The following is a 27,895-nucleotide window of genomic DNA, read 5'->3' on the forward strand; positions in this document are numbered from 1 at the left end:
ACATAAGATGGAAGGGATGAGGGGGGCGAGGGGACAGCAAAGGGGCAGCCATCAATTTCAGCTGCATCTTAGTAAAGAATTCACTGACCCTGAGGGTACTTAGAAAGTGGAAGCTGGAGAACTGGAGTTTCTTGTGGGAAAAGATGACAAACAAAGTGATCTTTGCAGTCCTGTTGACCTGCAAGGTAGGAGAAAAGGAGGTTCAATGTGCGTCTGATAGATGTTAGGTGGGAGTGCATAGATTTAAAAAAAAAAAAAAAAAAAAAGAAGAAATTTAATCTCATACAGTAAACAGCAATTTGAGAAAATAAACCCTGAAGGCCATTAGGGGAAAACAGTGAGGTTGTAAAGGTTTCATTGAAACCAGTTTTTAGTCCGAATTAAAATAACTTGAGGCTTTTCGGGTGAACCAGGACAAAACTTCACAGTTCAAAGTGTTTCTCATTAGTACCATGGATGTATATGTGTGATGTTACTTGTTTGTACGTATGGAATTACACTGTGAGAAAGCAGCTTATATGCATTTGGTTGGTTAGATGAAGTAATTGAATTTAGAGCAAATAACACAAGTGTATCAGTTATGAAGGAACAGTAATGAAGAAGAGGAGATAGAAAGAAATTTGTATTCACCAGTCAGTCCATGTAACTCCATCTCTGCTATTGTTGCAGGAGTTCAGACTTCTCTGTCCCTGGCGGCACTACAGAGTTTTAAATCACTATTAGCAACTCTGGAAGACGGAGGGTGGAAGCTACTTGTAATAGTTTTTGTAAAGTTCTGTAGTTTGAACAGCTCTTCTAAGAAAACCTCCGAGGCAATTCCTTTTGTGTAGTCTGTACAAACTCAAGTGGCGGCAGTTGAGCTGTGTTAATTCTTATGCATGTGTACAGTATCTGCTGGGCTTTTTGCAGTTCCACGAGGGCATTTACAATGTAACTGCATGTTCCAATTATATAATTATACATTTACACCACTTATGTCATTATGTATAATTGCACTTGCTACGTGAATGTGCCATGATAGTGCAAAAATTACTTTGAGAAAAGTGATACAACAGAATCTTAATTAAAAGGCCATTATATAAGACATGCTTACCAAAACATAGTAAGTACTGAAGGCTGAAGAATCCCTTGATGTGCAAACAGTTGGGCAATCTCCGTGTTTTCTTATGCATGCACTTGTGAGACCTTTGCCATAATTTCCAATTGGCTGCAATTTTTTGGTATGAATAGAAAACTCATCTAACATCTTTGCTACATAGAAATAATGCAAGTAACTGAGATGTAGTTTTGGATTTAGTCAGATAAACTTTTGTGCATGAATTCTCCCAGGAAGTTTTGCCAAGGCCATGTGAACAAGCTGGCTTGATAGCTTGACAAGCATGCCAGATAGAAAAAGCTGGCTCAGAGTTGGTGTGTGGCACAAGTCAGCAGGCGGCACTCTTCTGGTCCTGGTGTGGTTCACATGAACCCTAGGATGCTGGAGGAACAACAATATTTTTGATGAGGCAAAGTTCTGTCTGCAAGGTGCTGTGACAATTCCTAGCACGTAGTCTACAAGCACATTAGTGAAGAGGAGGGCCTTTGTCCAAACGACCATACAGAGAGCCATGTTCTTTTTCAGTTCCCCACCTATTTCATTTGGACTCAGATTTGCCTTTCCTAAACTGTTGATCTGTGGCAAGCAGCTGCTGCCTTTTATTCAGACCTGGCTGGAGTTCAGTGATTTATCTCAAGTAGTGAAGCTAGTCTAAGACAACTCATCAAAGGCTCAACAAAAACAGTTTCTTAATGGGAAGTAATTTTCCAATCAACATATAACAGAACTGTAGTAATACATAGGAGTATGCTTTGATGTAATTTAAGACATATGGTTGCCTAATAAGAATCCCTAATTGTATAGGTTTCATTTGTTTCTAGCTGAGGAATGATTTTGACTGGCTTCTAAGGTGTTATGAGGTACTTTTGAATGAAAGAAATTTAAATTCAAGATGATATCATATAATGAAAATGGAGACATGCTGCATTAGCATAATTATATATCTCTGGTTGTAAATATTTATACAACAATACTGCAACGACCAAATATAGTTTTGTGCTTTTATTCCAGTTGGTCCAAACGTTCAAGAAAAACTTGTTCTTCAGCAGTTCTAGGAACAGTTTATTCTTCAAGTTGTAAATGAGCTTTTAGAGGTTCTAAACTCAATTTCATAAGGGAGATTTTTTTCATAATTATTTTTCTTCAAATATTTCTCATGTATTTTTATGGGATCCCATGAAATGTCTTGCGCTTCTAAAAAGACAAAAAAAAAAGTCAGTTCATTTTGTGTGAAAGTTTGTTAGAAAAATATGTTTTTAAAACTCACCTGTACCTTCCTTTGAAATGAAAGGCATAGGGAAGGGACATTGCTAGGTATCTGTCCTAACATATGGGCTGAATTACCAAGCAAAGAATTGAACCACACTGTTTCAGATTGGTTACGGTGGTAAAAACTGCCTTGCGCTGCTCTGCAGAAGAGGGATGGATAAAATGCTCTTTGAACAGTCAAGATTTTTTAAAAATGTCAGTGCAGAGGGCTTGCATTTGTATTTGGCTTTCTAGACCTGCCTCTTGACCTTCTAATTACTTTATTTGAAACAGCACTGAGGGTATAATAAAACTGGAGGTTGTCTCTCGTTTGCTTTATCATAAATTAAAGCTGTTAGTTTGGTGAGGTGAAAGTAGAGGCAGAGTGTTCATTACTGCTCAAGTGACGGCTTGTCAATAGCACTGCCTTTTAGTTTGTTCTAGTCAGCACTTGCTGTGCATTTTGTTGGACCACTGGGAAATAAATACAACAAGATTATACATTTGGAATACCACAAGAGTTCATGGAGGGGAAAAAAAAAAAAAAAAGATAAATTATACACTTGGTAGAAAGTGACATGCTATCTTGTGCTATTAACAACCAGAGATAATTGCAGCGAATTGTAATTGCAGTTTGCAACTTACAGTACAGTGTGTCCAACATCAATCTTAATAGTGAACAAAGCAATTTATATTAAAAGTTAATTCGCTTGGTAAGTTTCGGCTGTATACAAGGGAGCTAACAGATGTAGCTTTTCAGAAAGTTCAAAGGCATTTGGAACATGGAAAGAAATGCTAATGTAGTAAGCCTTAGAGAAATATTGCGTTACTACTTGTAATGAAAACAAATGTATGCCATTATATCCCAGTTTGTGTTTATTTAATAAACTATACAGTTCTGTACATTGAAGAAATTGTGTTTCTGGATGTAACAAAACTAGATTTTTACTCATAAATTACACAGAAATAGCAATTATATATGTACAGAGTAAAAGGGATCTAGAGTTCCGTGTATGTGAGTCTGTATTAAATTTTAACTTAATCCTTTTATGAGGCAGTACTAAAATGAGTGTGTGTGTTTATATATATACATATGTATTATTGGAATTTTTTTAATCAAGGGCTTTGTTCTGGAATTGTTTACTGGTGCCCAGGGTGTTTCACAGGGTTACCTGATTGTAATTACTCTAGATTTTGAGTGTTATCTTTAATCTGATTTAATTACAGTGATGCTTTATTTGGTGAAAGCCTGACATCCCTTCTAATGGAGATGATGATCTTACCTTCAGTGACCATCACGCGGTGCCCCAGTGTCTGGAGGAGATTCTGCATGCCACTGACTTCTTGTTATGTGGGCTGCAGCAATCACTTCACATTTACTTTAACGGGTGTTACCATTTTCCCAGCATTGTGGTCAGTCGTTGGCGTTCATCAAATGACAGGGAATTCCCAGAACTGCCGACTTGTGATCTAAGCACTCTCTGTTCTGCTGGTTGACCGTGTATTTGTAGATGACTGTCAACGCAGCTCAAAAATGCCAGGGGAAAGTGCTGCAATTTGGGGTAGTTATTTGTCCAAGCATGAAAATCTCCAACTTAAAATATACTTGGATTTGTCTAATTGAATATTTGCTACCCTTTTTAGAATGGGAAAAAGATGGTGGTGATTTTGTTGTTGGTTTTTGAGGAGGAGGATGCTTTACTTACTGTATCACCATACGTATCTCTAACTCATTCAGATGATTCATCCAACACAGAAGGGAGCCCCATTCTTCATTTTAGTACCGCCATGCTTTTTCATAAACATTTTATCCGTATGAGAGCAGAGTTAGTAACTGATAGATAAATAAATCCCAGGCAGATTCTCACCTGCTGTGAACTAGTATAGCTCTACTGAATTCAGAGGAACAAAAACATGTAACAGGAGGTGATGATCAAGTCTTCCAGGAATTTGGGAGTAGCTGGTAAGTTGGACTGTGGCTACGGTTCCTCTTTATAACATTATTTTCATTGGGTAGGTAAGAGTGTTGCATTTCAGAACCCACAAACTTGCTTAGGTACATGGCATGGGTCTTTACTTGTCTCTGCTGAGGGAGTTGTACAAAACTCCATAGCTCTTCAACAACTTCCTCATATGCTTCAAGCAAGGTTTTGGGCTAGACTTCCATAAAGACACAGTAGAAAATATAATATTTTTTATGGTTATTGTTAGTGTTATTGAGTACAGGTAAACGAGCAATATTTGGTAGCAAACACTGGTCTGCAATTTGCAGACTGGGATATAGATGATTAAAAAAAAAATCTTTGCTGGTACTGAGTTTTATCTTGTAAAACAGCTTGCTATACCTGACATAAATTGGCAGGAAAAGTAATTTGAGAAACTTAGTTTAGAAATGCTATGTATGTTTTTCCATTTGTTTTAGCAAAAGCTCTCTGTAAATCTAAGGGGTATTTGACAGTCAGTCTTTCTGGATGCACAGTATTCAATTCCAATTACATTTATTTTGTTTACTTTTCCACAGATAGATGCAGAATTATTAAAATATAAAATGACCTTATAGATTATCTGTTTTTATCAGGAGCAAGCCTGTCTGTGTCTGTGAATGTACTGACTAGTGAAATTCACTTTACAGAGAAGGGTGTGTGGTGCTTCCTGTATATATTTATTCTGTGTGTCATAACAGGAGTTGTTCTTTCCTGGTGTCTTTCCTTAGCTCTGTGACTATTAGTATATGTTCTGTGCTTTACTCTGCTCACAGAACACCGACCCCAAACCCTCAAACCACAACGAATCCTGAAACGTAGGACTGGGCTGTAACTTTACTCGCTGCTGCAGAGCAGGGGGTGTGCAGCATCGCTGCTCCTGGCGGCGCACCCTCTGCCCTTCAGCGCTGGGTCGGGTGACGTGGGGATGCGCATAGGAGAAGTCCTCCATGCGTGCACACGGGAGGTCCTTAGCTGGTTCCTCAGGCGCCCAACGCTTGCAGGGCTGCGTTGATGGTGGTGTTTTGGCCACTGGAGCTACTGCTGTGGAGCAGCAGGGAGCTGTGAACAAAGGCTGGCTCGGGCTTCCTCCTGCAGCAGTGCCACGTTCGTGTGCGGCCTCAGATCACGTCGTGGGGGAAGCATGGGAAAATACAAAGATTCAAATTTCTAAAAAGCTCAGCAACTGACACTTTCCACTTAAGAATCTAATTAAAGGAGACAGGTTCCCACAGGAGTTCAAGTGCCATATACACATTTACTCTGCATGTATACACATACCATACAAAGGTGTGCCTATCTGTTGCTCCAGGCACAATTTGAGCAATGTCAAAAGTGTAATTACACAAATAGACTACTTGGGACCCTCCATTCACCTGGTAATTAACATGAATTGTAATCTGGCAACAAGCCTTATTCCCATTCTTTATTATCTCTCACCAGAACATAAATGGCCAGGCATCCAAGTTCCTGAGCTGTTAGTAACTTTTCTCCTCAAACGGAATTTTATTTTTTTCTCCGTATGTATAACTATGCAAGACAAATTTCTAAATATTAGTCTCATGAACCAAATGTTGTGTAATGTTACCCTTTTTTTCCATAAATAATGTCACTTAATGACAGTACTGACGGTATGTTTAGCATTAATTAATAGTATGTTTAGAACCTACTGCAGAGAACATGTTACAAAGAATTAGCAAAGGAAACCTAATGTCAGGAATTTATTAAGAGTGAAAATCAGCAATATGAAAAAAAACTAAAGAATTCGAACAGATACTGTGATGCAGTATGCTGTGAAATACCTTTTAATGTAATTGAAATTGAAATAATTGATAGCATTCCTGAAAGAGAAAAATGTAAGTAGCAGAAGTAGCCAGTGTGCTGGCTCCTGCAAAGCTGGAGTATGTTAGGGATAAGGCAAGGAACAAAAAGTGGAAGGAATACAACAAAAGGTGAAACTGAAGACTTATAGGAAAAGGACAAAGGTCATAAAACATACGTACAGGATGATCAACTTGTAGTCAAGAGGACTGGAGAAAGAAAGGCTTTACAAAGGTCTTTGTACAAAAGAAGCGTTCTTGAAACTATAAAGCCACTGCTGAATGAAACTGGAGAAGGGAGTAAGAATCTAAGGAATTTTACATTCATCAACATGTTTTGAAAAATCACTTCATTCTTTACATTTTTTCCTTATTTTTTAACAGAGCCACAGAAAAAAAAAAAAAAAAAAAAGCTAAATGACTGTGAGACAAGACTTGAATGACTCAAATGTGAAAATAATCAGATATCTGGGTGACGTGCTTTGTAGTCAGGAGAGACTGGACTAGCAACTCCTTCAAAGTTAGGGTACTGGAACCGGCTGAAGTGATTTACAAATGTTTGGAAATGAAAGTAACAAGCTGGGATAGTTGTAAATTCTACCTTCATATTATTACTTGGCAGTATTCCAACAAGTTGCATGCATTCAGGGAAATACCTGTACATCTTAGTACAAATTTAGTGCCCTTTAAAAATACAGCTTCGTATTTTTATTTTCTGTTCACCAATAATAAACATCATTAGGTGAGGCCTTCCATAGTACTTTTTGGCAGTAGATATCTGAATAATTTACAAAAGAGGTAAATTATATCCTTCAGGAAAGCAGTGAACAGAGAAATGCAGTAACTAATCCAAAATGACTTAGAAGTACCATGATGTGTTATTTTATTTAACACTTTTAAATTATTAAATCAAATTGTAAATAATTGGTCTCATATTTGGATAACATGCTATGTGACAACATTAAAAAAAAAAAAAAAAAGGTAATACCTGAAGCAAGAAGTAGTTAATACAGAAACCATTGTCTGAAGACTATTTGCTGAAAGCATTTAGGCCATTCTTGCAAAATTAGGAAGTGTTCATTTAAAAAAAAAAAAAGTGCCTGTAAAGAATTTCTTGATTAATATTGTTGTCTTTCTCTGCTTTCGTGTTACAGAGCTGATTGCATGTCAGCTTCTGTGGTCAGCCTAGCATTTCTTCTGCAGGATAGGATCATGAGCGTGAGGGGCATGCTCCACCATCTCCTGGCCAAACCTTGTGCCAGAAGCCCTTAGTTCTGGTTTAACTTTCAAACTGAACCTATTTTTTGAGGGGAGAGGAGTGGGAAAACCTGTTTCTGTTGGAAAAGTTGTTCGGTTTTGGTAAAGCAATAGCTGAAGTTGTATTTGCAATTGCTTGGGGAGTGAACAAGTGTAGCTCAGGTCACATCCATACAATTGAATCTGGGCCAGGAAGGCCGGTTCCCCCCCTGCTGAAGTCTGAAAACAGAATCCAGTCAGAGTATTTGGTGTGGTGTTTATGCTAGGAAGGACAAACAACTATTCTGGACAAGTACTGAAAATAGGAAATGATTTTTTATATATATATATATATATATATGTATATATATAAATTTTTTGTGTGCGTGTGTGAAATATGTAAAACTGCTGAAGTTGTTGAGAGCTAGATATTTACTGCAGTGTGTTTGTTTTTCAGGCTCTCAAGTAGCTCTCTGATTTCAGGCATTATAGAAGAGATGTCTGGGGTATTTTTTCAAAGCAAGCATACAAGTGGCAGGATTAAACAAAGAAAAGTTTAGGTTATTAAATAAAGTTCTAGCCCTTCTTACTTGCTCAAAATATTTGCAGCAGTTCTATGAAGTAGAAAATGAAGGGAATGTGCCGTGCAATTTTTCTTTAGCCTTTTTGCAATGCAACAGGGCAATCGATACAAATCTTTGCAGTAATCATATATTGATTTTCCTAGAATATAACTCCATTTAAAGCATTTTTATCCCCAGGAGTGAAAGCATTGGAGGCTATCAAAGGAGGAAGTAGCTTTCCTTGACCCCATCTGCAGTTCACATTGATTAACAGAGGCTAGGTAAAATAAATAAATATGTGTGAGAGAGAAGAAAGAAAAAAAAGAGTCACAGAAAGGTTAATATAGGCTGGAGAGAAACATAATTACAGTGCATTAGGGTTTTTTAAAAATTGTTAGGTCAGGATAAGCTAACAAGTGACTTGGAAATGTGGATTCTTCATTAAGTCAGAGCTGAATATTACAATGCCTATTTTTCTCTGACTCTGCTGCAAATTCAAATGAAGGGGAGCTTTCCAGTGATCTACCTACATGCACGTTCACGTATAGCAAGGTTGAATGGAAACCAGTAAGCTGTCATTTGGCCCTGTAAAGGAAGTTGCTGAGTATGGGACAAAGTCACAGTGAGTGTGCAGAAGTGGCATTAGAAGTTTGATAATGTCACAAAACTCCATTTTTGTTAATTGTAAAAATGCAATTCTTGTAGATAGTTTTTAAAAGTTACAGAAACATGATAGATGCCTATTACTGAATTTGATGCCAAATTAAAAACAAAGCAATGTATTTGTTTAGTATTTTAATAACACTGAAGCATGTCTCTTCTCCTAGTGTAATGTATTCAAGACAGTTTTCAGTTTTTAACCACTTGTTTCTTTCACTGGAAGAGCAAAGCAGATGAGATTACATCTCATGCAAGTTATGTTCCGCAGCGTGTTGTTCCTACACGATGCAGTAAGGCCCATGTGATGCAATACGCAGAGACCATGTGCCATAATTTTAGAATCAGACTTTTCCTCAACATCAGGGCTACTTGGATTTGCTGACTTATACCCCAAGGATGGTACAGCCCATCCTATGAAACTTGCAGCTCTGTACTGTGGCAATTTTACCTTCTTTCCAGCTATTTACTTCTATGATTTCCTGGCCCTCATCCTCTTATTTACCATTCTGCTTGTGTGTGTGTGTGTGTGTGTGTGTGACTGAAGCTAGGTTCTCATAGATCAGCCTTTATTAAATTAAAAGGTGCATGTAGCCTCATTATCCTTCTCAGTGTGTTGTACTTGATACTGTTTATTTTACCAGCAACTCAAAGCTTTTTTGCTTCAGGCAAAGCAACTACTACACATTGTCAGATAAAGTACCTTATCTGTCAGCAGCACTCTTGTGAATTAATCATAATTCAATAGGTTTACTAATCAAGATTTGAGATGTATGTTTTGATAGAGCAATCAGATTTGTCTAATCTATCATTACTTGACAGTAGCTTTAGGCAGAGTGCTAAGTTGGCATTAGTACCTGTTTTTGATCAGTTTGGCATGGCCCCACCAGCCAGTAGCATCAGCTATTGCAGCAGTGGACCGCTGCATGGATACTCGTTGCAGTTCCTTTTCAGCTTCAGGAGAGGCTGGAGTGAAGCTGGGATAAGGCAGTTCCCACCTATCCTGTAATGGATAATAAAAAAAATTCTGAACCGGAATTCACTTAATTTTCACAAATAACAACCATTCTCAGAGCTTGTTGACAAATCTGAGATATGATTTATGGCAGCACATGTAAACGTTGCTCAGAACTGAAAGGGTCACTGGAATGGAAAGGAGATAAAGTTAATATATTGTTAAGTGTTACTAATTATGAATCCAGTCACGTCTGATGTCGCTAAAATTTGTTCTCTATTTTGCCCAGTTAAACATTCTTGGGGGTAATTTACAACATAGCTTGCAGCAGTTTGCTCAATTTGAAAGCATAAATGAAAGCTTTCATTGTATATTGACATATTTTTCTTGTTAAGCAATGTTTAAAGTATGGATACAAGGTGCTGTAATAGTGGGTTAGACTGCAAGTGCAAGTTTGGTACATTGTAGTCAATAATGCATTAGTGTGGGAAAATGAAGGAGAGAATTGATGTATCTGTTTTTTTAATGTAGGTGGAGCCTTGTTTCCATGTGGGGGGGAGAAACCTTCAAGCATCAATGGCTAAATGTAGACCCTTATTCCCATTTGATTTGTTTTTTAGGGTATGTGTCAGTACTGTGAAAACAGTAAATGTGTGGACCCCAAATTTCATGATAAACTCAACATATATTCCCTCAGTCGTGGTAATTTTATGGTATGTGTGATTTGGAGGTCAGATAGGATTTGCATGTTAATGTGATGAGAGATCCACTGTAGAATGTCATCTGTGCAGGCTGTGGGGTTGTAGGTGATGCTTGCCCTTGTGCAGGAGGCTACCATGAGAATCATGCACCATTTAACTCTGCTGAAGCCCTTAACATAGAGGGAAAAGCCACCCCCTACCAGCAGGATGTAAACTCTTCTGCCTATGTACAGTTTATCCCAGAAAACAGAAAAGTGCAGGTGGAACGCTTATATAGCAGAAGTGGGTGCCCAGATTCCCCTGCTGTTCTGCTAGGAAGGAGTTAAGCACTACAGCGTAATGGCAACTTGCACTGCTGAGAGATTGGGGAACAATAAGGTGGGAAGGAAATCAACCCTGTGATTTAGTAATGAGCTCAGAAGACTATGATATAAATATTTGTAGTCACTTGAGGGTAAACAAACAATCATAATGCTAGATCTTTGTGGCCATTCTTTAGTTGCTTTTCTGCATCTATCTGTGAGCCCAAAAGCTCACCAACCTCTGGTGTATCTGCACGGATGCATCCTGAAGTCCTGGCACAAATACTACTTTCTTGAAAACTGCAATGGAATGAGAATGCTGGTAGCACTTGAGTGCATCAATTGGCGAACTGAGAGTCTGATGCTCATCTGCTCTGTACTGAATCTGTTGCAGACTGTGAGGACACCGTCTCCTCCCAGTGATGATCAATGGGGCACTTTCCTGGTTAACTTCATCATAAGTGAAACGCCTTCAGTATCTGCTGCTGGTGGGGGGAGCTTTGTGTGTCACCCTGTCAACAGTAACTAGTTTAAAAAACTGCAACAACAAAAACACAGCATGTTATCCTCAAGTGAAAAGAAAAATATACTTCTAATTTTACCTTTTCGGGCTTTTTTAGCATAGCCTGGCAAATGAAAAAAAAAAATAGTTTTTGTATTTTTGCCAGTCACTACTTTGCTAAAAGCCAAAGTGAATATTATTTGTACTCACTGCTCATAAAATACCATAGTCCTGTTTCTATGGAGTGATGAGAATTACATTGACTTTGCCACCACAGGATTCCTTCTAATATCCTGTCAACAGTCTCATGCCCTGCATTTACTGCTGTGCTCAAATCCCATCTCTCCGTAACATTTAAAAGGAATAGTGAAAGGGCATCCTTTCCAATATCAAACTACTCTGTTGCTTCATTTGTGCACTGAACTGCTGTTGATTACTTCACAAGTTAACTCTACCTAGTAAAGTGGGCAAGATTTTTCTATACAAGTTTAGAAAAGGAAAGTTTTTTGATGATCAATGAAGTACTGGGTATGTAAAGTGGTTGATTAAATTTCCTTGCTTCCTCCATCAAATTCTGCAAGTTAAAAATTCCGTTCTGAAGTTCTCCGCTCACTCAAGACCCTGCTGCCTTGACAGCCACCTTTGACTTAATTTTCTTCTTGATAAAATCTAGCATGACATGCAAGAGTCCTTGCTTGATGTGAGATGAATGATGGTCCTGCATGCTCAGTGCAATAACATGAGATTAACATAGATCAAAGATTTACTAGAGATATTAAGAGTAGGCAGCCTCCACATACTGAATTCATCTGGATTTTTCCCCTTTTGCTAGTTAACATATCAAACTAATAAATAGGAATGAGTCATTTTGTTTTCCTTTAGATTGCTAATAAATGTTTTTGAGTTGACAGTTTTATAACGGTGAGGAGATTAAAAAAAAAAAGTTCTTGGTAAAAAAGATGCTCCGTGTGAGTACTTGTACGCATTTCAGTTCACATGGTCATATATATTAACACCTGTGTGATCCCTCAGGCAATTCAGTCACTCATTTTTCCTGCCAATTTGCTTGCTTCATTTTGATCTATGTTTGCTATCATTTGTCAAATGACACGTTTAGCATGTTTTCACATCGGTTGTTTTGAGAATATGAATGCTGATAATTACATCAGTCCTGCCCTATTGCAAGAGGATAGACTAGACAGTCACTTGGGACTGTTTTTAACAGTTATTTAACAATTACTAATTCCTGATTTTGATGTGCTGTGGAATTGCTGATCACTTCTCCATTTTTCTCATTGCGGTTTTGTAGGCAGCAACTGGAGCTCTGTCGCTATGTGCCTGCCTTAAAGGCCTCAGTGCCAGAGTGTGGTGGTGGAGTGTTTTCCCCAGCTGGGCACATCTTGTCTACCTTCATATAGCTGTCAAAGACGTAAAGAATTTCCCATGCCTCCTTTTTCCAACTTCCATAGCTCAGACCAGAATTCCCCAGAGTTCGCGCATGTATGTGACCACCATCTCTACAGGTCCAGATTTCCTAGAAAAGCCAGCCTACCTGTGTCGTGTCTCACTGAGATTCTTTAAGGGCTTCATGCAAATACTCTTGATAGCATGAGGCATCCCTAGCACTTCTGCCTCTTTCTCATTACCATGCTAGTTCCATCATCCAAATCCAGCTGCTGGTTGTTCTGCCTTTCTCTGAGGGCAGCCTTCTCTCTAGAGCTTACTTTATATTCTAGAGGAGTGTAGGTGAGATGTAGAATGTAACAGTGGATCCCACTCCCATACGCCTTTCCAGAAACAAGGGATCCCTGAAGACTCTCCTCCAAAGTTATGCCTCTCATTGTAGTCATCTGCTTTACCTAGTTTTGCCCAAACTTCACACTTGGAGGATGGAAGCATTTGATGCAATGAATGACTTGTCCTTCTTCGTACACGGGACTAAACATTTCACCCAACTGTTGTCTTTTTATTTTGACAAAGGTCTAAAGGCATCATGAAGCCAGCCAGAAACTCCTTGAAACAGAATAATGTCATCTTCTGAGAAGCATGTCATACCTCTAGCCAGTAGTTCAAGTTCCATAACACAAGTCTTAAATAAAACAAGAATTGTTCCAGTAGCATTAAATAGTGCTACTGCTTTAAAAGAGTCTTTACCCCAAAGGGCTTATTACCACAGTTTTCCAAGTCTTTAATTTATTATGTGCTCCATGTTTTACTACCTTTCCCAGATTTTAGTTATCTCAGCCCCACTTTTGAGTGCTGAAAGGTTAGAAGGTGCACTGCCAAGGCTGCGAGTGCAAAGGCACATCAAATGCTAAAATGCTGAGACTATTTGAAATCAAGGAATAAAATGTAAAGCTGTTTATTTCTGAAGTGCTTATGCATTTCATGTCATATTCTAGAATCCAGTATAAAACCTCTTTAAACATTATAGTGCATAGTAAACATTTACCTTTTTATCTATGTATTTTTCATAAATGTCTAGCTCAGGATTTACTGGGAGTTCAACAGGGGTGTTACAGCAAAAAGTCTGTCAGAGTTTCCACTTTCAGCTTGAAATCTAAATGTGTGGTATGCAGGTTTTTTGTTGGTTTTTCCTTTTAACTAAAATTTCTTTGCTACACAGGGATACAAAGTGATAAGTGACAACAACAAAACAACTTCTTGTGCAGTCTGCAAAAATCTACATGCGCATAATGGAAGGGAGACAAAAATTTATTACGTAAAAATATACATCTTAGATTTATGTAGCACTTTTTATCCCAAAGGATCCTAAAGCACTTTAGAAAACTCCTTACATATGTTGAATCATCTAGCATACTACCAGAGCACTGGCACCTGTGGTATAGAAGACCACACAGTGGTCTTTTGAAGAAAGAAAATTATTTTTTAAAATGTAGATACAGATGACAGTAACCATCCAGTTCAACTGTCACTAAAGTCTTTTAATTGATTTCAATAGGAGGTAGACAAAAAGTAAATAAATCAGGAAATGTCATTGCTGTCTTTGGCAGATTAAAAAAGCACTTACAGTTATTTTTGGGGGAAAAAAAATGAAATTTTACAGAATTGCTTCTATACCGATTATTTAAGATCATAAAGCAGTCCCTAGACTTTTTAAGCCATTTCAGTTTAACTCCAGCTGCGGATATCTAAACCTAACAATATTTCCCATTGTAAATGAGTAAGATTTTAGTGAAGAAGCTAGTTTGACTAGGAGTAGGACGGATGCTGTTATTTGGGGGAAAAATAAGATGTTAACGTTAAGACTCAGTCTTGCTTGCATTGGCTGCAAATAGAGATTATGGTGGTGACTTTGATGATGAAGTGATAGGAGCTTTGAATAAAGCAAATTAAAAAATTTACATACATTAAACCACATTAAGTTCCTCTGTAGGAATGTAGTTCCCAGTGATATGCATAAGAAATACTTCCAAGACTTTCAGAGGGAAGGAAAGTGGAAATAGTTTTTCTCTTCCATGTTAATGGAAGCAATTTTCTTAATTCACTTCTGTGCGCTCAGGTTCCTAGGCAGGTCCTAGCTTTATATAAATACATATAAAATATATGTTACATATTTTTTCTCCTTCTGTTGCTATTTTTGGATTGATCTAATTTTCAAAAAGACAGATGCCCAAGGCTATATCCCCAAATGCATGTGAAAACAACTGTAACAGGGTGTAGAAATCGAAAATTCACCTGTACGACTTCACAGCTGCTGGTTTCCAGCGGAAAGCAGAGATGCCTGATGTTGTTAGTGCAGTCAGGGAAAGCTGACAGTCAGCTGCGAGTTGTGCCATTTCCCTTGTAAATTGCTTGGAAACCAAAAATGGTTGTTTTAAAAGATTTGCCCCCTGCAAGCTTTTGTTGACGTTGTCCCCAATCCTGGATCGAGGTCAGCACAGCCACCCCAGGCTCCAGGTTAAGGAGCTGCTGTTGGCGCAGGGAGGTGGGGAGTTGCTGCAGGTACTGGTGTGCTCCTGCCATCAGGACAGGAGCTGTGAACGAAACAGCAGTGCTGCACTTATCCAGGTATGGAAAAGTACTTGGCGATGGTGTAAAGCCACCAGCACTGGTTATACTCGGACACCACAGGCTGTGCTTCAGTTCGGGGCTTTCAGACCAACGCGTTGTCTTTCTCACCAGCATTGTACGCCACCATAGCAGCTAGCTTAGACTCACAGGCCCTGCTAAACTGGGCACAGTACCAACACCAGTGAATGTTTTGTTTGTTTTGTATATAAATATTTTGAATATTTATTATTTTTGAATATATGAATATCATAATCAATACTTGAATATGTCATGGTAGATCAAAAAATAATCCTTGGCATTATCACTCAGTGGTAATCTAAACCTTGTTAACTCTTTTCTAGGAAAGAAAATATGTGTATCCTTAATCAAGATGATAGGATTTTGATGGAAAGCTCTGATATGCACAGTATATTATCTTTCTCACTAACACATTCCACTTTAATCATTTGCCATGATAACCATTTGTTGGAAGAGACCTGACTAATGCTACCAGAATAGTTGATAACTTTTAAGTCCCTCTATTAGTTGCCTCCTGGAGTAAAAAATTATCACTTCTGATATTTGAAACTTTCCAGACTGAAAATGCAATGACTTCAGCATTGCTCCAATTCTATAGGAAAAGTATGGGATAGATTGGTCCTAAATGTTGTATTGCTGGGGTAAGGCATACAAGCAAATGATGAAATTGTGATCCTACTGAGGTAGAAGGTTTTTCCTCAGAGTTCATTATGGCTAGATTTTAAATGAAAACTTCTTTATTGTAATGGGTTATCCCAGTTTAATGCTCCTTCCACTTCTCAGTTGCTAGGCTTTTGACTCCGTCTGCCTTAGCTTAATATCTGCCCTTTTCAGTGTTTTAAACTATCTTGTAATAGAAGGTTCCTGATCTGTAATGAGAGATCTCTGCTACTATGTCTGTGTTTGTGCTCAGCCACATTTTACAACTAGCTGTGCACCTTGTAGATTAACTCTTTCCAAAATTCCACGGTATTCTGGAACGTGACCAAGACCTGATGTGCCTGCTGCATGCCATCTGCGTTCTGTGAGCCAACTCAGCCAGCTCTGCGCTCAGGTCAGCTGCATGACTCTGTAACCCAAATCAATCCAGCCCATTTCTTTCTGAAAGTGCAGTCATTTCCTCATAGCTCTCAAATCCTCCACAATGAGTGTCATGGCATGAAAAGTTCTGTTGGAGAGTGCTGGCAAAGGATTATCAAGAATAAGATAAAACGCCAACAAAGTGTCGGAGGGCCACTGATGAGCCACTGCGATTCTTTTCTCAAATTCCAGTGGATTTATTTTGGCTTTTAGAAACGTGGAGCACAGCAACAGTAGCCAAGCCTTGCACATTTTTAGCTTCTGGCAAACAGCTCAGTGAAAAAGCTTTTTAATTTCTGGTGTAAAGTCTTTGGTTAAGAAACATCACTTTTTTGGCAGCTGCATGAAGAAGTTTATTTTTTATAATTAAAATCCTCTGATCCATTTGTTTAATTTGACCGAAATGACAACAATAATATTGACAAAATTTAGACCTGTTTTAGTCTAGAATACATGGTAAATATTTTTATAAATGAATTCATCTTTTTTAAGTGAAATACAAATGTAGCAAGAAGCAGAGTTGTTTGTGTCTTAACCATGGATGGTCTTGCTTATGCTCACCTTCACTTTCTAGCATGAGTCCCAAAGTGTCTGGGTTCTTTTAAGTCTGGAAAACCCTGATGGCATTCTAATGTGATCTTTTTATATAGAACTGTTTGGCTTGGGAATGTTTTTTCAGCTTCCAAGCACATCTTTTTCTCAAAATTTTCTCCAAAAATTTGTTGTTTTAAATCATGGTTAGTCTTTCTGCTTTAATGTCTTTCAATTGCCTTTGCAGCTCCCTGGATGTGTTAGCAGGGTGGGGTGGAAATAGAATATCTAATAGATAATCTTATTATATAAAATGTAAAGAACCAGAGTAAGAAAAGTAGTGATTGTTTTTTCCTACACCCTACTCCTCACAAAAGGGTGGGTGGGAGGGTGAGGGATAAGGCAGCCATTGCTATGGTAAATAATTTGAGAAATATCTATAATTCAGACTTATCCATTTCACTGTTCTCATGCAAACTAATGGCTTTTGTGTATATGTTTTCAGTAAGCCTGGATGGGTCTCATGAGAAATGAATATGCTTTGGAAAGTGTCCAAAACTTAGATAATGCTGTATATTTTTTCAACGCTTGTTAATAAATACTCTATTGGTAAAAATAGGTAGCAGCTGAGCATTGAGTAGGGTATGATAAATCAGAACAAATATTAATAACTTGCTGGTGTTCTGCATGGGCATAATTTCAAGTCGATAATAAAATATTGTTAATCAGTGGATTGATTTTGCCATAAAGCAGTTGTATATTGATGCAACTAAAGCATTAAATTTTAACATTGTCATCTCTGGGTTTGTCAGATCTGAAGGCTACATTGCAAGCTATGAATTCTCCAGTATTGATAGTAATCAGAGGAGGGGACTTTTAAAGGAGATAACTACCTACAGAATAGAAAGAGTAAAAAGTTCTCTAACAAATATGATGCATGATGATCAAAGCAGATCATCAAAGTCTGCAGTAACTACTGTACCAGCCATATTGCTACGAAGGGCTCTTGCTGTCTACCTGTCACTGAACTGTAGAGAGAGGGGGAAATGTAGTTCAGAGGACAAAGTAACATGATGGGGAGATTATTTTCCCAGACACATTCATGATATTTGACACTCCGGCCATTTCTGACACCGTTGGTTGGACTAATGTGGCGTAATTGTAGATGTATGACTTGTGTTGAGCTAGAAGTTGTAGTTTAGGAGAGGTCCTGATTTAATTCTCCAGGAGGTGTTACTTGGCATAATGTTTGGCGCATCGATATTAGCAGTACATTGGTTCAGAGCTAAGAGCTTTGTCGGTCGTTGGGAACAACTGATCTTTTTCTTCTTAGCAGTGAGTTTTCATCAAATGAAAACTGAATGAAAAAATGAAACTGAACTGAGCTTAGTAGAGTAATTTTTAATTTCAAAATAAAAAGACATTTGAGTTTGGGCACAGGGGAATATGTCTTTTTTGCCTCTTCAGCACCTCTTAAATTCATTGGAATATGTTAATCAGTTCTCCAAAGACTGAAAAGGCTTTGAATTGTCAGTGGCGCATGTACTCACACATAGAAGTCTGGGAGACGCTGGAACTTTTTTTGTTTTGACTGGCACTTGCAAGATATCAACTAAGTAAAACGCAACATATAATGCAATATATAGCTGTGAACAATTTCCTCCTCCTTTTTTGTGTTCATATTTTATTTAATATCTCTTGCTTTCAGTGCTCCAAATAATCTTAAAATAAATCTGATCCTGTTTGATAAGAAGACTAGGAGTTTTTTCCCTTTTTCTCTCTTCCAGTCAAATCAAATACCTTATCAACTTAAATATAATCAAAGCAAGTCTCTTGAGAATCCCCCATGGCCATTTCCTGGCTTTGCCCAGAACGCTTCCTCAGCTGCTGGGGAGAAAGGAATGCCGGAGAAGGAAAAAAGGCCGGTGATCTGGTTCTAAATGGAGAGCTTGCTCACATACCAGTGTTGCTTCTCTTAGGCTTTACTTCTGTGTCCAGTTGCAGCAGTTTCTAATCTGGGCAGATGAAGAAAAGAGAAAGGGCATTTAGGTGATTTCCTCTGTTTTAGAAATGTACAGGACAAACTGAATTGTTAAATGTGCTTACAAGACCGTAGAGGTACAATTTTTCATTGTGAAGCTTTGCAATTTTAGAGAAACATCGTTTAGCAAACAAATTTTGCACTGGCTACCATTTCCAAATAGATGTGTTGTAGATATAAAACATTATGGAATCTTCACTGCCGTGTTTTCAATGGGAAATGAAGTAATCCCTCAGCAGAAAACAAAATCAAACAGGAGCAGGTGGTGTGGTGTCCACTGCTTGCTAGGAAATAATTATGAAGCATGCCAGAGCAGCTTCAGTAAACAGAAGGTTCTGTGATACCAGTAATGCCTGTGATACCTAGTAATGCTATATTGCGTGGTTACACGTACCGAATGGGACCGGAACATTTGAAGACTCAAGGACTGTTTTTTAGTTTTTTGAAATCTTTGCACATTACAATAACATACAAAGCTCCAACTCTAACTGGGGTAACATGTGTGGTGATGCTGAAGAGCCTGAAATTAAGTGAAAGGAATGGTCTCTTCTTTAGTTGCAAATGGTTCAGAAGAGTCACAGAGGCTTTTACTCGAGGCATACGCTGAGCTCCTGGCGATTCCAAGAATGAAGCACTGCCGCCTGAATCCCAGGCCAGGTCGCTGTCAGCTGGAGCTTGCTGCCTACCTTTCATGCAGAGGCGTTGAGGCTCCCGACAGGCCCGGACTTGGATTCATCACCTCTGGACATGTGGATGGTACTGTACATGAACAATGAAAATTCTTGCTTTCTATTTTTTATTTTTTATAAAATATAACTCACTAAAAGGGTTGAATTGGATAAGAGAGCTAGCCATTTTATTCATGAGTGCTTAATTCCGGGTTTCTGCTCAGCAAAAGCGACAGTGAGGGCCAAGTGATGTGACCATCATTAACTGTAGTAATTTGTCTGAAATTTTCTCATTGTCATTCTGAAAACAGGACAGAATAGGAAGAGGGGAAAATTTACACCTGCTTTTAATAATTCACTTTTAATGTTGACACCTAAAAGAAAACCTTAGTGGAGCCCAGAGGCTGAAAGCTGTTCCGTAGCAAAAGGAAGCACCTTGTCTGTAAGCAGTTTTCTTCCTATGGAATGTTTGAAAAAACAGAAACTAAATTAAGATAATGCCTGAAATGTATTGAAGAGGGTTGGGAGATTCAATATGTGAATGAGACAAAAATGAGGCTTGTGGTCTTTGGGTATTTGGAAGCTGCTTTTGACTCCATGTGCTTTTCATCCACTTGTACAAAGAAGGTGTGCAGGGGAGGAGAGAAAGGCGGCCCTTCACCATCAGTATTTGGAGCTCGGGTACGTGCAAACACTGGCCTACCACAGCCCAAGACCAAAGGTATGGCAAATTAATTGAGCAAAAACATTTGTGTACCATCGGCACGCCTGTTCTTCCATGAATCAGAAGGGAGAGTTGGGCAGAGATCCTATGAGGAAGAAAAGAAAAACGTATGTTATTGTATTGAGAGGATGTTTTTATGAGAAAAGGGGATGCTGCTTCATTAATAACTCTGACTTGTCGCACCATTTCTGGTAGGTCTGAGAGATTAAACATGAACCTCTCATTATTCAAGCAGCCGAAATGTATTGGCTGTTTTACCCACCTGATATTTATTCCTTGCACAGTATAAGTACAAAATTGACATCTTCTTTTAAAATTGTTTGGCTGTAATAAATATAAAACTTTCACCACTGATGTAAAGCATTGCTAGCTGGCATCATTTCCTATCCCTTTTTAATTATTCTTGACACTGTGGAGAAACATCTAATATAAATCTGTAATGTGCTCTGATGACAAACTACACGGTTGGAAGACCATGTAATCTCTCCACAATTAATTAAAGTGCACAGAGCACTTTTTCTTTTTCTTTTTTTTTCCTTTTTTCCACCCCCCAGCAACCAGATGCCACCGAGTGGCTCAAATAACATTGCTGTCAACTGTAAAAAATTAAGATCCAAACCCTAAGAAAGGTACTTAAATAAAGAAACCAGATGCCAGGTTGTTTTTTGATATTATGGCATACGTCTTGGTGGAAGGCACTATTGTTCAACATCTGTAGCTTTACATACTTAATTACTCACATAACTTAGCAAATCTGTCAACAGTTTATTTTCACAAGTATCTGTCACTTCAGCAAATCCTTTATTAAAAATTGAGCGATGCCAATCAGTGCAAATAGTCCACCAGCGCTCCAAGAGCAGTCACGTGAAAGAGGGTTTGGCTGCCGTTTGCTCAGAGGGCAGACCCTTTTCATTTTGAAGGGGTGTGAATCTGCTTCAGGAGAGCTTCAGCTCCATGCTAGAAACAGTTAGCAGTGCCATTAGGCTCACGAGCCACATGGAGTTGATCAAATGCAAATTAATAACAATTTTGGGGCAACATAAGAATGTTGTTGTAACGTTTACTGACTGTAGTAATGCTGTGGATGGAAGACAGGTTAATAAAAGGTGTTTATTAAATATGACTGCACCACCAGACAGCTTTTGGTTGTGGAGTCTATAGCCACAGGAAACTGCAGGTGCAGGTTGATTTGCAGGACAGCAGCAAAAGTTCATATACTATTAATTAAAGATAAGAAAAAAATGTATTAGCAAGCTGATTTTTCACTGATGTTATGGTATGAAAAAATCCCTTCAATATTACTGTTTAACATGGATATTTTTATACAAACAGTTGAAATAATATGGTAATATTTTTTCTGCTGTTTCTATAAAAGGAGATTAAAACAGATGGTGTACTGGTGGCAGTGGCTTTCCTACCAGCCTAGCAAGTGTATTTAGATCAATAAAGAGAAATGTTTCGGACTTACATTGAGTTATTTGGAAAAACTCCCCCATGCTTCATTATTTATCAGTTAGATTTTTGTTTTGTTTTGTTTTTAACTTAAAAAAGAGTTTTTCAAACATCATAACATGTATTATTGATGTTAGAGGGGCCTTCTGCAGTGGGATGTACAATGATTCGACAAGCAGAGCATTTCCCATCCCCTAGCCAGCTGCTAGGCACAAGGTGGCCCTGCTCCCTGAGCTGCCACGCACACAGTGCCAACTGCAGGGCAGGCGTCCCGGCAGTCAGTCTCAGGAATAGCAGCTTTGCACGGTGTTTAGGCGTGAAAACAACACTAAAGATATGACTCAAATACCTGCCTTCAATTATGTGGTGCTGATGGTTTCAGATGCAGGGGGAGGTTTGTGGTTCTGTTCTGTTGGAAAGTCTTCTTTTTATGAAATAGTCTTTGTAAACTGCTCTCTAAGTCCCTAACCTTCCAGTTTGTGCCACCATTCACTCACTCCTCGCAAACAATGTAAATCAACAGCTTTACAGTGCATTTCCTTGCTGCATGATATATTACTTTAAAAAATCTTCCTGCTCTTGCTGGAGATGGGATTGTTCCTCTCCTGCTACTCGGTGCTTGGCACAACCAGAACTTGAACCGCGCTGTACTTCTTAGCACTCTTGGAGGGAAACCGCCTCTTTTTTAGCAAAAAGTACTGACTCAACAGCTTTGTAGGCACTTGCATGAAGCGTACAGGGTTTCCACTGAAACAGTTTTAAAATAGAACAGTGAAGACTCCAGAGCAGTTCATAAATGAGGAATGTGGATACAATGCGGTTGTTTAAATCCATATAAAGCTGGTATAAACAATGTATAAGCTTTTCTGTGCTGATGGTTTTTTCAGTGTTTTTTTTAACATACTTTGTGTTCTATCAAGGGGTTTAGTGTACTCTCAGTGATTACATTTTTGGAATTATTTTATTTAGGGTTATATACAACATAATCATGTTATTTATACTTGCATTATAGTTGAGGGATTTCAAACTGTGTTACAAACTATGGATCACATTTCACTATCAAGTACATCCAAGAAATCCCATTAGTTTCACTCATTTTAATGGGCTGTAACCAAGAGAGCATGCCGAGATCCATGTGAGTGTGTTTCCCCACAAGACACTTGCAAGCATTTGAACTGCAGCCCCCACTATGGTCGAGCATCGCAGGATTGCAGAAGGCTGCTCGGCAGCGCAGGGCAGGCGGCGATGAAGTTCTCTCTAAAGAAAACATGGGAGGAATAAAAGATAGGTGGCATGCAACTTGTGTATTGAAAACATTCCAGTTGGGCGAAATCGGCATCCTAATGGTACAGTAAGCGCCAGGGGATTTTAATGACCACAAATGGTTAGGAACTGGGTTTTGCATCTCATCTGACCAATATTTTATGACGCGCTGTGGTTTTTGCTTTTCTGTAACAACATGTTTCTTGGATCATTTAAAGTATTTGGCTAGCAACACCTCTGAGGCATGGGTTAGCTCACAGTAATGCATACTTTGATGTGTCTTATTGTTAAATTATATAGTGCATACAATATTTCATTTTATTTAATACAAATCATTTTTATTTACTTAAAAGGAGCAAGCTGTCTTATTATATGTGTTTGGCTTAGAAACAAAGGAATTATATTCTTTTAAGAGGTGTTTTATGTTTTATGGTTACTGAGAGAATACATGGCCTTTTAATAGGCATTTATATAAGTGGGATCCATGTCTCCACTCTATTATATATTTTCAAATAATTAAAAGTGCCATACAAATGCCATACGATAGCCTTACAAAAAAGAGGGAAAACCCATGTGGTTTAAGATGTCAGGGGGGAAGAAAAAACTTGTTTCTTCGGGAGGGGAGGAGGCAGAAAGGTTTATTGGGGTAATTTAATTTCTACCGATGCTACAAACATGCATGGGATGAGGATGTGGGAGTTCAAATGCAGACGCTGCTTGTGCTGTTCCCTATAGTGACCTGTTCTTCATTGAGACAGTCAATTGACACAGACGCCAGTGCATTTATTACTGAGTCTACCGTAAATGAGACTTTCAGTCTTGCCAGGGATAGATATTTTTCCTGTGTTCACCGCTATCACACATCATGTTCAAGGGAGGGGAAAAGGAACTTTTTAAAACAATAATATCAAACAACTTAGAAAAAAAAATGTTAAATATTACCATATGAAGAACTGATTAAATTTGTATGGTTTTCTTTCAGTAAAAATTGATATGTGATGAAACACAGTGCAGCTGGATAACTTGTTTTGGCTAACGTTCCAGTGTTCTCTGATCTCTTTACCCAGCTATATATTAAAAAAAAAAAAAAAAAAAAAAAAAGAAAGAAACTGTACCAGTGTTCTTGTTCCTATTGTACAAGCTCTGACATAAATGCCCCCTTTTCATTTACCCCTTACCATCTGGACTGTAAAAACTTAACATGAGTTTGCCAGTAAGGTAGTTTATCTACATACCTTCTTCCTATTCAGAGCTACTCTCAAATATCATCATTTTTGTAAGTCTTGTCACAGCAGTTCTTGAGCATTTAATGTGAAAAACTACTGTGCTTGGGTATTTCCAGTTCAGCAGTGCTGAAGAACCCATGTGCAGACTGTGCTCAGGTTTCCTTTTCAGTGTAGCCCAGACCCAAGTATATTCTGATAGCTGGGAACCGAAAACTAGGTCTCATACTTAGCAGTTGTCTTGTTCTCCTTCAGATTCTGTGGACTCTTATACAGAGTCATTAATTAGTGAAAATCCCACAACTTCTAGACGCCTCTTTCTGTTTCATTGCAACATTAATTTTTCTGTTAGTACATATACTGACTTTATGTTGGTAGTATTTTAATGTGTTGAAGAAACTCAGGAGCATTTCTCCATGAGGATAAATAACATTTTCAAACAGTGAATTCACTCTTTAAAAGCATAAAAAACATTGTTGAAGTCATAAACTTAAGCTTGTCAATATTAGAGGTTATTTTAAAATTTGTATTCCTAATGAATATCCTTCCCTACCTGAAATGCAGAAGTGTGAAATTGGGCTGGTTTGTATATTTTAAATTCCTTTCTTCAGCCACATGTCCTTCTACTGCAGGCTTTTTGGCTGGCACAGGAAGATCAGACTTCCTGCTCATTGATGTAGATAGAATTTTTCTTTTATTTTGGGAGTGGCAGGGGGTTGCTACAAAGTTTAATTTTCCATTTTGTTAACTAAGAACATATGCCAAGGGTCTCAGATTCTCTGAAGTACTGACTGACATAAAATATAATGGCAATCCAGCATGGGCTGGGGTTGGAGAATCTTGGAAGTTTTCCCACTAGATACTGGAAGGCTGCAGATTTTTTTAACTGGGATAGATAGCATGGGTAATTTGCTCTTCACTTTGGCACACTCTGTGTAATTGCAACTACAGCAGAGCAAAACCATCTGCTAAAGTGATCAAGGTCGGAGTTTTTGAGTTATGAACGTTAGAGAAAGTTACAGATACAGTTCTTCTTGTCACTCCTTGTGGTGGAACCCCACGGACACATAGCCAAATGCAGGTACGGACTGGTTGTCTCCATTGTTCGCTAAGTGCCAACCATGTGTTCCGTCCCCCTGCCAGTCCTGTAGTACTGCAGCTGCTAGCACACTGCGCTGTTTCTGCTTGCTCTGCTTGTCAGGGTTGTTCCTAACTTTTCCACATTTTTCAAGGGTGATTGATGCAATGCTGTGCTGGAAAATAGAAAACTAAGAAAAGCATCGTGGCCAATGTACTTTATCTGAGGAGGCTGCAGTTAAGGACTGCACAGACTGCAACATATAGAGCTATGGGGTTTTGCATACTTTTTAACACCAAAGCTCTTTTTTATATATTTTTAGCAGTTTTTCTTTTTTTGCTGTTATCAAATGGAGTATTTCTTTCTTGTGAGAAGCGTCTATGGGCCGTCGGTGAAGGCTGCTGAAGGAATCGATTCCTCTGTTCTTGTTTGCCACTGTGCGTTACCCCGTGATGACCTCCAAACCATTCTTCACTTTCAAACATAAGCTTGCTCTGCAAACATCTTTATAAGCATTTTTCCTGTTTAGAATACTACACTTTTTTGGAAAAGAACACACCTTTTCCTAAAAAATTTGTAATTCCCCACTGCCCACAATAGAGAAGAATAGGGATTTATATCCATGCAAGAATTATCTAGATTAAAATGGAAATATCTACAGTTAATTTACTAGTAATACTTACTCTACAGAAGCCTTTCCATTTCTATTAATTTAATTCTCAGTAGTGTCTAATGAACTTTTCTATTAAAATATAGAACTTTTGTGCCTGAAGGGGAGAGGGGTTATTGTTTATTGAACATCAGGACAGAAAGGAGTGCAGTGTGCCTTTTATCCCCAAAATACTAGTGCTATGATTCTAACGTTCCAATGACCTTCTTATTGTGTTTAGCCTTCCCAAACATGGTTGTTGGATAGCAAAGTTATACTTCCTTTTTGTCACTGCTAGCACTGCACAATTATGCATGTATGTTGTGTCTCCACTCGGAGTTGATGTTATATAACTCAGAAATATTACAGAACCTACCTGTCTTGTCCAGACCCTTGAACGTGGAAGTGAAGGCTGATATTCTAAAAGGAGCATTCAGTAACAACTTCGACTCTTTGAACAAAATTCTGATCCAACAGTAGCCATTTTCTGAACGTACAAAGAAAGATCATGGCCTTTAATGCCCTTTAAAACTTGCTTGTTTCATTTCTCTATCTTATCATTGCTAGCATAGCTCTCTTTATGTTCATATCAGTTAATGTCACATTTGTGTTGCCAACTTAACTTTCAAGAATAAAGAGTGTCTTAGTCATAGAATATAAAAACTACTACGAAAGTTCAGGTGAAAGGTCCGCCTGATTTGGCAATCCAGTCTGCACTGTGCCCAGGTTTGAAAGCTTACAGAAAGAGCAAAGAGAGAGGATCCTGGAAAATAAAAGCTGTTTTTCCAGATCTCAACCTTACCAGACATTTATGTGAAGAAGATCTGGTCTAAGTGGGAGTTAGATTTATTGGAATACAATAGAACACTGTAAAAATGACTTAAAAATGCATTTACAATTCTGCACCCATAATTTAATTCACAAGTGCCTGTATTAATTCTTATTTCAGCATGGCCTGATATATGTGCTAAGTTCTGACAGACTAAAATTAGAATTTCAATTCCTACAAATAAAAACAAATGATTTAAGAGGCATACAGAACTGAGCAGGCAATTATATGTGCTCCGTGATACCTTTTTTCACACAAGAGGAATGCGATATCATGTACTCCACAGTGAGGTCCATTGTGTAGATTTATAGGATAAGCAATGAACTTCATAAAGTCAATAATTTTTGCAAGGCTCAATAGCTTCTTTCTGTAAGGGCATTAGCTACCCTGTAAACAATGGGCTATAAAAGAGCAAAAAAGTGTTTAGAATTACCACCACCCCAAAAAATATGCTCTGTTGTGCCACAAGCCAGCCAAGCAAGGTACTGTGTGCATGAATGCATGGGATGGTCTGTTTTCACTGGAAAAATTGTTCAAGTTCGAGACATTAGAATATCTTTTACATTTTGTCTTTTAAGTAACATCAGTCCATGACCATAACTCATTGGAAGGAACATCTTTGAAAATGGTATCTCTGTGATGCCTAACTTCTGAGAAGCAGCTACTGCCGGAGCTTTGTGTCTGCTATCTTTTTAATATTTTTTTAATATTTTTAAAATACTGTTTCTGACATGATACAGAGACAGCAGAAATGACCCAGAGAAGGTATGAATCAGCTAAAAGAAAGGAAAGCAAGTGCAAGGAAATAGTAAAAGAAGTATTCCTCCATCAGTTCAAAGTCCTGTCCATCTGTTCTTAATTTCTCCTCACGCAAAGGTTGTATCTTTCCCTGTTGTTAGGCCACACAATGAATCAAATCATGTTTCCTAATTTCCACTATGCTAAGTTATGGTCCTAGGAAATGGAATTCTGCAGTTTCTTGCCTCTCTTCGTGACAGCTGAAGGAAAGGAATGAGGTGAAGAGAGGAAGAGGCAGCTTAGCCCTCTCACATGGGATCTACCTAGGTCCCTAAGTTGGCTTGCAGAAGCATTGACATTTGGATTTTTTTGCCAGTCTGTAGGCGAGGACTTTCTGTGGCCATCGTGTGCTGTCTTTATTTGCATATAAATGTGAGGAATCCGTCTGTATTTTTGCTAGATGCTATCCCATATTTTAATGGTATTTCACAGAAAATAAGGTGA

The 27,895-nt window shown here is 38.3% G+C and overlaps 1 protein-coding gene across 15 annotated transcripts in view; it reads left to right on the plus strand.

The window, feature by feature from the left end:
- The window catches only part of FTO (FTO alpha-ketoglutarate dependent dioxygenase), a 247,120-nt gene that overhangs the window by 164,397 nt on the left and 54,828 nt on the right, over positions 1-27,895 (plus strand). Inside the window, exon 10 of one of the 15 annotated variants that reach the window (XM_083852102.1) lies at positions 1-23,983. This exon is cut by the window's left edge and continues 55,547 nt beyond it. The exons of the other annotated variants lie outside the window; for them this stretch is intronic. The gene's annotated coding sequence lies outside the window, so the exon portion shown is untranslated. Of the gene's footprint in view, positions 23,984-27,895 lie in introns of those variants that run through there. 15 annotated transcript variants of the gene reach the window in all.

The sequence above is a fragment of the Anser anser genome (genome assembly GCF_964211835.1).
Source record: "Anser anser genome assembly, chromosome: 11".
In the NCBI taxonomy this organism is placed as follows: Eukaryota; Metazoa; Chordata; class Aves; order Anseriformes; family Anatidae; genus Anser; species Anser anser.